Genomic DNA, 12,469 nt, shown 5'->3' on the forward strand with positions numbered 1-12,469 from the left:
AGCTTAATGTGGAATAGGGAAAAGCAATTAAAATATCTTGGCAAGTAAATCAACATCTTACTGTTTAAAAAGCCTTTCTGACAAAAACAAACAAACAAGAAGACAAAACATTGTGTATTCCTCTTTTCCTCTTCCTCTGGGCTATCTTTACCAGGTCACTGGTACAAGTGGGTTCTTATCCCCCTCTTTCTTGGCTGCTCCAGACCATCCCTTCCCAATGCTGATGTTTCCCTATCAGTCCTCACTCCTGCAAATACAACTCCTGTGCACAGGAGATGGAGCACCTCAATGCAGCACGAGCCTGGCAAAGCCCTGGATGTTGCTGATCCAGGGCTGTTCTCTGTCACACTGTCAGCTGAGCAGTCCTCCCACCACCTCTGAACACTTACTATGGCAGCTGTTACCTCAGTTCCTTCATGGAAGGTGTCCTACACACTGCTATTCACATAGTTCAAGGGCAAAAGAAACCACCTGATATTCTCAGCAAACTTCTGATGGCAAAGACCTCTGAAGAGACCCAGTTAATCTGAACTGAACATGCAAACTTATGTTCTGCTGAGGCACAACATCTGGAAGTGCATCCAGTCTTATTTAAAAGACTACAGAAAGTGGAACATCTGTGACACTAAATTATCCTGCTTCTTAACCACCTTCCTCTTAAAAAGTTTGAAACTTCTGTCCTAGGTTTTTTTTACATGTATTTTGGCATTTCTCCTTTTAAATCTTTTCTCCAGAACCACAGACACACCTAGTAGCCATCTGCATTGTTAAACTCTCTGTGCTCCTTCTGTGCATTTTAAAATCCACAGAATCACACAATGGAAGGGGACCTCTGGAGATCATCTAGTCCAACCACCCCACCAGAGCAGGTTCACCTAGAGCAGGCTGCCCAGGATTGCAATGCCCAGGCAGGTTTTGAATGACTCCAGAGATGGAGACTCCACCACTGCTCTGGGCAGTCCTTTCCAGTGCTCTATCACCCTTAAAGTAAAGAAGTTCCTCCTCATGTTTAAATGGAACTACTTATGTTCAAGTTTGTGCCTGTTACCTCCTGTCCTGAGTTTTGCCAGCTGTGGAGTATTTACTGCTGGCTTTCATTCCCACATCATTTCTCTGTAGCTCTTGATGTGATGGTTGTACAGACCTCTTGTTTCAACATGTTTATGTATAACATATGATATATATGTTTGAAGCAGGATGCCAATTATGCCAGGATGTCCCTAGCCTGGGCTGTTATGTTGTGGCCTCATCTCTTTTGGCTCCTCACTGTTAGGACTCTATTTGCATCTACTGCCTTGTGTCTGCTACATCTGGTTAGTAAATGACATAGAGAACTTCAAAGTCATTGTCAAATCATAGAATCATGAATCATAGAATCAATAAGGTTGGAAAAGACCTCAAAGATCATCAAGTCCAACCTGTCACCCAACACCTCATGACTACTAAACCATGGCTTCAAGTGCCACGTCCAATCCCTTTTTGAACACCTCCAGGGATGGTGACTCCACCACCTCCCTGGGCAGCACATCCCAAGGGCCAATCTCTCTTTCTGCGAAGAATTTCTTCCTAACATCCAGCCTAAACCTCCAATGGCACAGCTTGAGACTGTGTCTTCTTGTTCTGGTGCTGCTTGCCTGGGAGAAGAGACCAACCCCCACCTGGCTACATCCTCCCTTCAGGTAGTTGTAGACAGCAAAGCTTCTCCTGGAGGTAACCAGGGACTAATCCTTTGTGAGCCAGCAAAGGCATTTGGGAGTGCAGCAAGGACAGTCCTTCCTCTCCTCATCCAAATGGCTGAACACATTTCTGCCTCTAACAGCTTGGTGTGGGAGACAGACGGGCTGGCAGGCAGACCCAGACCTGCCACGTGGCGCTGGAGAAGGCTGACCAGCAAGGCACAGGTTCCCCAATGCCATGCTGTCAGAAAGCAATGTTCCCATTTAGTCCCTCACACTTGGTGTCTTTCAAGCCTCATTGAACTCCAGCAGGGTCAAAAAAAAAAAGTTAATAAAAATTTCTGCAATGAATGTTGTCTTCATCTCCAGGATGGAGACATTTAGAGGATGTCATTGCCATGGCTCTGACTCGAGGTAAGGCTGAAATAACTGCTGTCAATGCCGGGATGAAGCAGCACGGAGGAATGCTCTTAACAACAGGCAGCTGTCAACACCTCCAAGACTCTCCTCTCAAATAAGGCCACTGGGCTCTCTCTAAATCTTCTGCAAGGTGTGCAGCTCGCTGTGAGCTGCAGGTCTCACGGTGTTAGGGGCTGTCCAGAGCGGCGAGTGGTACCGCAGCCACCAGGACCCCAGCCGAGGGTGACAGCTGCGGAGGCATCATTACATCCTACCTCCCACTGCTCCATGCAAGCAACTGCTCCCAGCTACCACAGGCTTTTTCATTTGAGTTTGGTTTATATGTGACATAATTTCCCCCCCCCCCCTCCATAAAGGAGGGCTGATTGTAAATCCAGATGGAAATGGAACAGTTTGCATGAAATGCGCTTTAATTAATTAGCTAAATGTTTTCAAAGTGCTTTGAAGATGTAAAACACCACACAAGTGTTCAACAGTAATAAGAATAAAATAACAATCATTAATTTCCCCAGGAAGCACGTGTGCAGTACGTGCCCAGAATGTTCCCAGCCAAGACCACTAAAAAAAAAACCAACCCTTAAAATCCCTCTCTGCCTCTGACATTTTATTGAGCACTGAGTACTGCAATAAAATAAATTAATTCATTTATTCATCCGTGGAGACTTGAGTTTGGATCCAGTTTGAAATGAAAATAATGGCCACAGTGGCCATTAGTCAGCGTGACAGAGGCATAACTCAGAGCAGTTATGCAAGACAGGGCTGTTCAGTGAGGAGGGAGCTGATAAAGGGACCAAGTAGCACTGCCTCCCCGGGAGGTGGTGGAGTCATCCTCCCTGGAGGTGCTCAAAAAAGGAGTGGATGTGGCACTTGGAGCCATGGTTTAGTTGTCAGGAGGTGCTGGGCATTAGGTTGGACTTGATCATCTCTGAGGTCTTTTCCAACCTTCTTGATTCTATGAGTTTCTTTTCCCAGAAAACCAGTACAGACCAGCAGTGGCTCAAATGCTGAGTGTTCCTCCAAGTATTAGCTATGGAGGAGGCAGGCAAAAACCTGGACTGTTTTGTATGCTTTTACAGATGGCTCCTGCCTGGAGGCTGGGAATAGCTGCTCCCTTTCCCTTTGGAGGAGGAAGTGTTTGTTTCAGTGCTTGCGTTCACTTAGATTTGCCTTCTGCAAACACTCAGAGAGATTTCTGCTTCCAAGAAGCTGATGAGAAGGGGAAAGCCATTGCAAAAGCTAATGCAGATATGCATCTGTCAGAGGATTTGCTCTGGGTGTGTTTCAAGCTTGCCCCAAAGGCTCTGTGGGTGGATAGGATAGGATAGAATTAACCAGGTTGGAAAAGACCTTTGAGATCACCGAGTCCAACCTATCACCCAACACCATCTAATCAACTAAACCATGGCACCAAGCACCCCATCTAGTCTCTTCCTAAACACCTCCAGTGATGGTGACTCCACCACCTCCCTGGGCAGCACATTCCAATGGCCAATCTCTGTTTCTGGGAAGAACTTCTTCCTAACATCCAGCCTAAACCTCCCCTGGTGCAGCTTGAGAGGAAATCTTCAGCTCCAGAGCCAATCTTCCCGGTGCAGGATCACCAGGATTGCACTTGCTAAAGGAAATTGGGTTAGATCATCCTCACTTTGAAAGAAGGAGTTGACAGTCCAGTGCTCTTCCTTCAGCTTTGTGACAAACCTCTGCCTGAAATCTCTCAGGCTTGTTAACTTGCCCATGACACCCCACAAAGCACCGCTGCTTGTGCAAGTCACTGCAGAGACTCAAGGGTAGAGCAGAGAAGCTCTGTAGGTGGTCTGGTTTTGCCTTGCATTTTTCATGCTTTAAACAAGCGCATAGATAAGTGGTGAAAGTTTATGTCATTAATCAGCAGCTTGTACCCAGAGCATGAGGATTTAAAGGAGAGGAGATGATGTGACAAATGATAAAAATGAGGTGAATTAGTGGAAAACTGACTTTCCCCCTTGGTGTTAATTCACTCCCGTGGCAAGGGTGCACTTTCAGAATGCTATCAAGTTCATTAAGAGGTTTTGATGGATATGGGGAGACAGGAAAGCACCATTTATCGTTTGGAAATGCTTCAGAAGGCACAAGAAGGGCTCCTTTATGGTGGCTTAGCTGCAGGAGGTGTCATCTGCCACGAAGCCTGCATGATGACTCCCTCCCCAAACTGGGGACATGCAAATTGCAAGTGAGGCATTACACTTTCCTCCAGAGCCTGGGTTTTAAGAGTTTGCTTCTAATCTACTTTAGATCTACAAATTGGAGAAGGAAAGTAGAAGGGCTTGGGCAGCCTTCTGCAGAATGACTCTGCAACCCAGTTCAGCCACCAAGAGCACAGGTGAGGTTCACCTGTCTCAGATTCACCCACCTCAGAGCACAATTTTAAGATGAAATAACATATCTGGTTTGTTCCAAGTACTGTTCTGTAGAGTGGAGCATCCTGAGGCACTAAAATGGGACACTTGAAAATCCAGGTTGGGCTTTGTTTATCTTCATTATTTGTAAGTGAATGGATTCACAGCAAATGGCTCTAGATGTGTCTTGAACCTTGTCACCAGAGCAGAGGAGCCATTCACTCCTCACCAGAAGCAACAAGAAGCATTCAACAGGAATTCTGAGGCCATCCATTTCCCCTGAAGCCAATCCTTAGCTCTTTGCCAAGAAAACTGGAAGAGTATCTGACAGTCATCAGCATGGATTTTCTTGAAGAGGAGTAAGAAGAGTGAGGTGAAGGTTTTGAGCATGCAAAAAGCAGATGACTTTACCCTGAAGTAAAGCAGACCCTGCTCTACCCTTGCAGAGTAGGGTTCTGGGCTGGACTTGGTGATCCTGAGGGTCTTTTCCAACCTGATTGTTTCTGTGATTCTGAATTCACCTGCTTCTGGAAAGAAGCATTGGGGAATCTGAAGCCTTCACACTACCCCATCAGCACTGACTGAACAAAAAGAAGAGGACTGACCTGCTGAATTTGACCATTATTTTACTGAAAAAAAATCCCACCCAAGGACTGAAGGATTTGGCCCCTGGAAATCCAACTTCTATTTGCAGAGCTGGTTTCTGACCTTTGCTGAAAGCCAATGTAGTCACAAGCAGTAAGATCAAAGGCCTGATGAATGTCTGATGCGAAGAGAAAAGAAAAGGCTTCAGGCTCTTTCCCCCAGAGACTGATGAACACACATTTCCAGTTAATTTAATAGGATGTATGCTGAAAAAGGGACTCCTGTATACAGTACATTGAGCACAATCTCTTCCATTTTCTCTGCCTAAGTGGCCACTCTGTTCTAGTGAGGCTCTGTGTCAGCAGACACCAAATATTATGTTTGTCAGATGAATGCACCTCTTCAGGAGCTCTCTTTGTCAGGCTCTGGATGCACTACACTTCAGACCTCAGACACCCACAACACGCTGCTGACTCAGGATGAGTATGGAAACCAAGAGATTTGTCAGGTTTGGGACAAACAGAAGAGAGAAGCCAAGCCTCCAGCGGGATAAACCAACACAGTTCGCTGGATTTCAGCAGAGCTCCAGTGGTTATGGTCCCTGATGGCCTGAGTGGTGTTTCAGATCAGTTGACTGTAGAACACTTTAAGCAATGGCAGGAAGGAAGACAGCACCTTAAGGAAGGAACACCAGCATCAGACTTCAAATTGACAAGTGGAATTAATAAAGCATTTTCTGACATGTGGGCAGCTTGCTCCTGAGACATCACTGAGGACTTGTTTTAGCATAGGAACCAAGCCACACAGCTTGCAGGAGCAGTGGTGAGCCCAAAGGGAAGCAATGCCTCTGCTGCAGTACAGCTCCAGGGCACCAGCTCTGTTCAGGTGCTTCCCAGCAGCGACTCCTGCACCTTTCCTAGGAGATAGGAGCACAGAGAAATGTTCCTCCGTGTGTACTCTGTGTGGCCCAAACCTCTCTGTGCTAAAGCAGAACTCAGTTAAACAAACTTGGAAGAGACAACAGCTTCAAAAAGCTTTTCCTCTGCTTCCTTCTTGCAAAATAATAAGCCATCCCTAAGGAGAATGACAAGGAAAGGGGGGAAAGTTGCTATTATTCAGTGAAATCCATTTAGTGAAGCTGAGCACATCACCTAGCACTTTATTTTGCATGTGTCAAATCTGTATAAGAAAATTGTGCTTGCAGTAGGCGAGAGCCCATGCTTGAGCCCAGGTGGGTCCATTAATGTGACTGACTGCTGGAGGATCTTCTGCACTGGGACGTTATTATGATCTAACCATTTCAGCTGTTGATTTGCTGTGCATCACAGGATGGTGAAGAAGGCACAATGAAGGGAAATGGTGCTCAGAGGGGAATTGGGCACTTAACTGCATTTTGCTGCAGTAAGTAATTACAAACTTGAGTATTTCATACACTTCCTGCTTTTGATGTTTACTGTCAGCCTACAAATACTTTGCAACTGCATCATTCCTTAGGCAGCAGCTAAAAGAATCAAATGACAGTAGGAGTCTTCAGCTTTAGTTCATCTATGTCCCTGCTTCTTTTGCCAAATGCCTGGGTGGATCTCAAGTTTGGGTGGATCTCTCCCCTAGATCCACTGAACCATTGTCAGGGCCACAAAAGAGTCTGTTCCCTGTTCCTTTGGGAGCTGAAGGAAGGCCAGGACAACACTGCTAATCTCTGCCAGTGTAGCTGGGATGGTCAGGGCTGCAAAATGCTTCAGTACTTATCTGCACTTCCAAAACCCTCTGCAGCAGTCAGAGCAATGCCAGAAAGCCTCTGCATTCCCCTCTGCAGAGGATCTGAAAGGAGATGTGATCCTAGAAGTGCAGGTTAGCAGGCAAAGCTACAGCAGCTGTGTCTGTGCTAGCAAAGTGCTCCTCTTTCAAATGTAGCCTCGGGTGCAAACTCTCTTCTCCCCACAACTCAGATATTCTCACGCTGTATTAAACACAGGTGAGATGCCACCAGGCTGGTCTCTGAAGGCTGGAACAGCTCCAAGGAAAGTACAGGCTACGACTGTTGTAGCAAATCTTAATTGCATGACAATGAGCTAAAAGTTTGCCATGATTACCCTCTACAAATCAGGACTGCAGAGGCTGCTCTGCAGATGTCCCTGCCTGTCACGTTCACTGTTATCACTTCATTGTTTCCTTATCCTCCATTCCGTTTTCTCATGATTTAGTCTTCAGTCCTAAGCTCTTTCATGCCACCTTTGCTCTGTCTGTGCATAGTGGCAGAATGTACATCCTTAGTGACAGGGGGCTTTAAGTAGCCAGCCCAGAGGCTATCCGCTGTGCCTTACAGACACTGTCCTCTTTAACCAGCTGATACAAACTTTCTCTCAGCTGGAAAAATGGAAGTGTCAGCAGGAAAATGAACTAACTCAAGAGCTTTAGTCCTTCCTGCCCCAAAATCCCACTATTTTCCTTCTGCAGTATCATTGTCTTCACCAGCCTGAATGAGTTGGTTTCTTTGAATTGGGTTGGGTATCAAGAGGGGGTTAGATATTCCTAACAGATCACAGCATGAGCTTAGAGCTGTGGGTGTGAAATGAAAACCACAACATCCCACATATGTGCAGCACCAAAGAAGTTGCAGAGGAGTTTTGGATGCCCCATTACTGGAAGTCTCCAAAGCAGGGCTGGATGGAAACTGTAAGTAACTTAATTTGGTGGAAGATGTCACTGCCATGGCAGGAGGGTTGGACTAGATGAGCTTTGAAGGTCCCTTCTAATCCAAGCTTCTCTGTGATTCTGTGGGTAAGTAGGTAAAGCAGTGTCACTGTGCTTATTTTATTGGTAAGCTGGAAATCCAGGGTGGAAGTTAAATTGTTTGAGAGAGATCCAACAGCAGACAAACTACACAATCCTTAAGAAATGCCAGGAATTCTGGAGGTTACTTTTGCACTCTCTCTTCTCAACGGTGTTACCATCTGACCATCTAGGAAAATAAAATCTGTGCTAAAACAAGCTTCAATCATAAGTCAGTGAAGCTGAGGAGGCAGTAGGTCCCTCAGTTTTCCCTCTCCAAGATAAATCCTGAACTAAAAAGCCAAGGGAAATTTAATTCCTCTTCAATAAAGTGCCATTATTGTGTCTGACAATGACAGGGTTTTCATAGGCAGGCACACACACAGGCATGCACATCCATACAAAGTTGCTCCATAATAATAGGTTTTATGGCTTGATCTCGAAGCTGACATAAATCAGAAGACCAGAAGATTCTCCTCTGCTAATTTATGGACTATAAGATCTTGATGATCCTTCTACTAGGCCATCATTCATAACCATAAGGTAGACAAAGAAAGGACAAGAGGATCTGTCAGTTGAAGTCATTCTGAACATGCCATTGACCCAACCACCACCTATTTGTCTCCCTTCTTTCTTTAATTTAATCTACTTTTGCTTCTTTTCTGATTCCTTTCCCTTTTCACCTGCTCAGTGAATGGAAATTGTACTGATAGGAAAGCAGAGATACCAGCTGCTCTGTAACTCTCTTCATTTATCTCTCTCAGGTGCTTATCAGTCAGGTGCTTATGTGCATGCTTAACAATAAGCACCTGCTGGAATCCATCCTTATTCAGTGAAACATTTAAAACTCATTGTAAGCCCCACTGCTACCAAGCAGAGTTAAACATAGTTAATGTCATGCTTAAAATTCAACCCAGATGAGTAGTGCTGTGTCAAATCTTTATGTGGCACTGGATAGCAATGCAGACTTAAATGACCTCCAAAAAGCTGCTTATTACAGTTGTTCCTAGCACTTAGGAGCAAATGCCTTAAGGTACACTTGAGGAAATGTACCCAAATTCAGGGCTTTGGAACTCACAAGCTAAAGTTCAAGGCAGCTAAGAGGAAAAAAAAGAAAGGTTCAATTTGCTCTCAAAAAGTCACAAAAGCTCTGAGGAATAAATGCATAAAAATGCAGCTTTCAAAGTTTTTAGGACAGCAATTGCTCACAGCTGCCATGAAACCCAGATGACTTCCACATATTTCATGATTTTTTCCTGTCTGAAAGCTAAATGTACACATCACCAAACCTGAAGGTAACCTAGGGATGATGGTTTATAGCTGTGTGCCTCCCGTTACCCACACTTGAAAAATCATCATCCACTGAGATGATCTGAGTGGAAACCATTCAGTATCTCAGTCACCCTTCTGACTGGTCATGACCAACTGAGATAGCTCATCACTGACACAAACAGCTCCTTTGCACATCCACAATGACAGAAATAAGCTCCTGGAGGATGTAGAGTGGGCTGGCTATGAAAGGCCCTGTGCCAGAGTAGAGGGAGAGAGGACACCAAAACTGTACCTGCAGCCTATGTATCCTCAAAATCACAAGATAACTGAAACTGCCTTTTTCTGGCCTGGAGAAAATGTATCTGTGGTATTTGCAAGAGCCATCTGTTCTCTAAAAGTTCATTGACCATTGCACAAATGGAATGGCAATACCTAATGGGAAGTGTCTAATGGGCAGATGAAGGGAGCAAGCTGAGCAGTTTGGTCTCTAACCATTAAAAACTGGCTTTGCTTGAGCTTCCTGGCTGAACTGCCAATGGTTCTGCCATTAAAGGGCTCAAGATATTTATCTGCAGATAGAGTTAGGGCTCTTCAAGTATTTCCAGGACTCTGGGGCTCTTTAGACTCTGACTGATCATTGGATCTGCTTGGAGCATGGTACAAGTTTAATTACAAGTTTAATTCCAGAATGGAAAGTGTTGGGAAGCAGTAGGAAAGCAATGGATTTGGTGATAGAGAACATTGAAGCCCGTATTTTCTTCTCTCTCATATGCTGCCACTAGTACCCATACCACTGAAAACACCAGAAAGTCCTTTCAAAGTGTAAGGAGTCTCTCAGGTCAGGTATTACGTTGAGGCAGCAAGAACCCAGTGCCCACTGTGCCATCTGCAAGCAGCATCTATCAATCCTCCACTTCTCTCTGCTCATCAAGAAGTCTCATGCCCCCTGTGCTCCAAAGCAACACAATTCATCTACCTAGCAATACACTCACCACAGCCTGACCAGAGATGACCTCTTGGAACCACTTTCCCTGCTGAATATCACAGAATCATCCTGCTGGAAGAGACCATTGAGTATGACCATTAACCCACCACCAAACCACATTCCTCAGCACCATGTCTTTCAAATCCATCTGCCAAGACACTTAAGTTTGGTTCTTCCTATGTGTGAAATCCCTTCTCAGCCTGTAAAACCAGCTTTGGGCACAACTTACTTACTTGCACAGGAGGTTCATGATGACAGCACAACTTGGAAAGAATAGCAGGTGTCACCAGCTCATCTAAAACTTGCCAGAGAGCTCATTTGTTGGAGTTCCCTCCATTAACACTGTACATGGGATCATAGAATTGTCAGGGTTTGAAAGGACCTCAAGGATCATCCAGTTCCAACCTCCCTGCCATGGGCAGGGACACCTCACACTAGATCAGTTTGCTCAGAGCCACATCCAGCCTGGCCTTGAAAACCTCCAGGGATGAGGCTTCTACCACCTTCCTGTGCAACCTGTGCCAGTGTCTCACCACCCTCATGGGGAAGAGCTTCTTCCTACCATCCATGTGCACAACTGTTCCCATACACAAAGGCAAAGAGTGACTAAATGGAAATAAACACACACAAACTGCTCCTTCTGCCACTTGGAAAAAGAAGGCTGGAGTGTTTCTTGTTTGCTCTATTTTTTTTGCTCACACAGCAAACACTGGGACACCAAATCAGAACCTGTATAGAGAAGGTGGTGCAGTATAAAGGGGATATAAATACCTGAAGCAAGCTTAGCTGCCTTGCCAAGGAGGAGCTGCTATTTCACTTCGACGCCTGCTGAAGTTGTGGGTTCCTCCCTTGCTCTCAGCAGCGATTTTCTTCCCTTAATTAATCAATTACACATGTAACTGTGGTCCATTAGCAAGGCAGCTGACTGTCTTCAGCCTCTGATTACTGGTTTTGCAAGAGCCCAAAAAATACTTCAATAGGATGAATAAATTTTCTCGATGAGGTTTTAATGAGACCATTCAGCATTATTATTTTATTAGTATTTTTTTTTAAACCCAGAGCTGCAATGAGCACAATAAGTCAACTCCAGCTATAGCAGGCACTTGGGAAAAACAACAGGCCCCAGTTTTAGACCTTGTCTGCATTTAATTGTACTTGAAAGAGTACATAATGGAGGGCTAATGGTACCTATGTGCTGGGTTCGCTTAGCAACGCAGAGGGGCTGGTTTCCTGCGTGCAGGAGAGCACTTTGGTTGGCTGCTTTATAAGATAATGATCAGGAGGCGCACACACACACATTAGTAACAGGCTGCCAGGACTAGCACGTCCTGGGTTACACACCCCAGCTCCTCATGATCACTGTTATTCATAATAATAGGAATCTGCATCTGCATCATTTCAGGAGGAGACTTGACAGGGTGCTTGGTTACAGGGGTTAGTTGATTAGGTGGTGTTGGGTGATAGGTTGGACACGATGATCTTGAAGGTCTCTTCCAACCTGGTTTATTCTATTCTATTCTATTCTATTCTATTCTATTCTATTCTATTCTATTCTATTCTATTCTATTCTATCTCCAAATCCCAGCTGGCTGCAAGAGCCACCAGAGTCTGTTTGTACAATACACAGGTTGCAATAAAGTCTCATTTCACCCCTGTCTAAACACAGGGGCATTTTTCAGTGTGGGGACACAGACTCATAGGCTTGGAAGGGACCTCTGGAGATCATCTAGTTCCCCCCCACACCCCCTCTAAAGCAGGGTGACTCAGCAAGATCACTCCCCACCCAGGGAGGTGGTGGAGTCACAGTCACTGGAGGTGTTTAGGAGGAGACTGGGTGAGGCACTTGGTGCCAGGGTTTAGTTGATTAGATGGTGTTGGGTGATAGGTTGGACCTGATGATCTCGAAGGTCTTTTCCAACCTGGTTAATTCTATTCTAAATCACACTGGAACATGTCCAGCTGAGGTTTGGATGACTCCACAGTCTCTCTGGGCAGCCTGTTCTAGGTCTCTGCCACCTTCAAAGTGAAGAATTTCATTCTTCTGTTTAAGTGGATACCAAAGCTCACTTCTTAGAGCACCTCAGTACGCTGTGCTGCACACACAGATGCAGCCTGGATACAACTTACTGTGTCTCTTCTTTTCGTTAATCCATTATTGCCGTGAAGAGCTCAGGACTTTGATTGTAAATCTCATCTGAGAATCTGAAAGCCTCTGCTTTCCAGCAAGTGCTTGCCCTTGGGTCACTGCTGCTATTACATGCTGATTTGTGTTTACACAGGGGTTGTTTGTTTGTTGGAGGCTGCATTGTATTTGCTTTCTCCTATCTGTTTTTCTTCCTGCCGCTGAGGATGAAAACAGTAATCAACACGGGGACGTCAGCAAG

Source organism: Melanerpes formicivorus, unplaced genomic scaffold, assembly GCF_026170545.1.
Source record: "Melanerpes formicivorus ecotype bairdi unplaced genomic scaffold, bMelFor1.0.p_v2 SCAF_10, whole genome shotgun sequence".
Classification (NCBI taxonomy): Eukaryota; Metazoa; Chordata; class Aves; order Piciformes; family Picidae; genus Melanerpes; species Melanerpes formicivorus.